This window comes from Triticum urartu, chromosome 3 (genome assembly GCF_003073215.2).
Source record: "Triticum urartu cultivar G1812 chromosome 3, Tu2.1, whole genome shotgun sequence".
Lineage (NCBI taxonomy): Eukaryota > Viridiplantae > Streptophyta > Magnoliopsida > Poales > Poaceae > Triticum > Triticum urartu.
The window spans coordinates 689,079,381-689,081,809 of record NC_053024.1 but is presented as its reverse complement, the minus strand read 5'-3'; the positions used below and the strand labels follow the sequence as shown (position 1 = coordinate 689,081,809).

Below are 2,429 nucleotides of genomic sequence, written 5' to 3'. Positions count from 1 at the left end.
ACAAATAATTTGCCGTCTGTGGATCACAGACGGCAAAGACTTTGCCGTCAGGAAGCAGACGACAAAGTCAGACGGCAAAGATTAATCGGCAAAGAATTCTTTGCCGTCTGCTGTTTGTCGGGATGACGGCAAAGAGTTTGCCATCTGCCAATATGGTTTGCCGTCAGCAGACTAGCTAGACGGCAAAATATGCCAACAGACGGAGCGGTCGCGTTGACGGACGGCGTCAAGTACTTTGCCGTCAGTTACGCTATGTCTTTGCTGTCTTCCTTGTATGCCCAGACGGCAAAGCAAATATTTTTATTAAAAAAAATAAAACAACACTACAAGTGCAGAGGCCGTAGATGGCCGAAGGCATATGGAAAATCTTTCACAGCTATGACAAGTGAACGGATTTTTATAAGACAGAAATATTCTATTTACATACTATATCCATCATCACAGTATTTACACAATATAATGTTCTCCATTTATAAGAACAACGAACAAACCAAACAAAAAAAAACAATTACAAAACGGGCGAACTGGCCCTTGCCAACATCCAGATCCGAGCACGGGCGTCGAGCTAGACGAGGTGAATGGTGGTCTTCCGGCGGAGTTGACCATGGCGCTATGGAGCCCCTGGATTGGACAAGTACAGGGCAGAGTTAAATCAATATCACATCCAGGGTAAGACGAACTTCTCGCGCCCAGGAAGCCTACCAGATCTCGTCGCCCGCCGCCTCAAACCTCATCCGGGTGCCACGAGGAAGGAGAGCAGCCCCTGGGCCTTCTTCTTCACGGCCACGGCGCCATCATCTCTGGGATGCTTGTCGGCGGCGCCATCGTCGCCGGCCACGGCGCCCTCCGCATGCCAGAGGACCTGCCGTGTTGAAGGGCGGTGGCGGTTGACGAGCACGGGAGGAGACTCCCGCGCGGGCGAGGCGGGGTCGACCAGCGACCAGCGGCGAGCAAGGGAGGAGAAGGCGTCGGGTCACGGGCAGGGGAGGACGAGGAAGATCCCGCGTTGGCCTCCGGCTCAGGCAACGGAGAGGCGGGGTCGAGCGGCGGCGGTTGACGAGCAGGGGAGGAGGAGGAAGATCCCGCGCCGGCCTCTGCTCAGGCGACGGTGAGGCAGGGTCGAGCGGCGGCGGTTGACGAGCAGGGGAGGAGGAGGAAGATCCCCCGCCGGCCTCTGCTCAGGCGACGGTGAGGCAGGGTCGAGCGGCGGTGGTTGACGAACAGGGGAGGAGGAGGAAGATCCCGCGCCGGCCTCTGCTCAGGCGACGGTTGACGAGCAGGGACCGGGCGGAGTGTGTGCGGCAGAGAAGGTATCGAGGGAGAGATGGGGTCGGGCGTGGGAGAGAGATTGTGGTGGGGCTTGGGGATAAGAGAGAGAGAGGGACTAGGGGGGGGGGGGGGGGGGGCGTGCGTGGTGTGGAACGGATGCGGGTGGGGGCGCCCCAGATCGTGCCACCTCATCGATCCGTGGGATCGATCCGTGGGATCGATCCGTGTGCTGTGCTTTTTCTTCGCCGTCTGCGATTGTTTTTACAGACGGCAAAATAAATCGCAGACGGCAAAGTTTTTGCTGTCTGTGATTTTTTTACAGACGGCAAAAAGAGCTCTTTGCCGTCTGTAAAAAAGAATCCCAGACGGCAAAGAATCTTTGTCGTCTGTGTTTTTTTACAGACGGCAAAGTATGGATTTGCCGTCAGTTGTTCTTTGCCGTCAGCCACTGTTGGCAAAGTTTGTCTTTGCCGTCTGGCCCGACGAAATGCTGACGGCAAAGAACAGTATTGACGGCAAATCTCCAGTTTCCCGTAGTGATTGGTCCCGGTTCGTGAGCCTAGGGGGCCGGCCGGGCCACGTGGGCCATTGGTCCCGGTTCATCTGGACTTTTTGGTCTCGGTTGGTGGGATGAACCGGGACCAATGGGCCTCGCTCCTGGCCCACCACCATTGGTCCCGGTTGGTGGCTTGAACCGGGACCAAAGGCTCCCCTTTAGTCCCGGCTCATGTCACCAACCGGGACCAATGAGGTGCCTATATATACCCCTCGCTCGCGAGCAGAGCACCCCAGTGCTCTATTTTTCTCTGGCCGAGGGGGAGAGGGCTTGGTGGTGCTCTAGCTCACCTCCTATGCACACAAGGTGTTCGATGGAATGCCCGAGCCACACTACTTAAGCTTTCTCCTCTCCAAGCTCGACCTCCAAGCTCCATTTTCCATAATATTTGTCTAGGTTTAGCGGTCCGTCATGCCCCGTCCCCGTCTTCACCGCCGTCGATCACCCGCGCCGAGCTCATCGCCGGCACCACCGTGGTGAGCCTCTTGTTTTATCTTCTTTCTGAATGGAAAAATATTCTTACTTGTATGTTTACATAGATACTTGTATTATTTTCTTACTTTTATTATTGCATCTTATATAGTGCGATGGTTTTGGTATCCGC

General features: G+C 55.5%; 1 long non-coding RNA gene across 1 annotated transcript; it reads right to left on the bottom strand.

Annotated features, from left to right (window-relative positions):
• Positions 1-390: 390 nt before the first annotated feature.
• LOC125549172 lies at positions 391-1,276 on the bottom strand. Its single transcript, XR_007301271.1, has 2 exons — positions 703-1,276; positions 391-621 (listed from the first exon to the last, which is right to left on the bottom strand). It is a non-coding gene; the product is annotated as an uncharacterized LOC125549172 (long non-coding RNA).
• Positions 1,277-2,429: the final 1,153 nt, after the last annotated feature.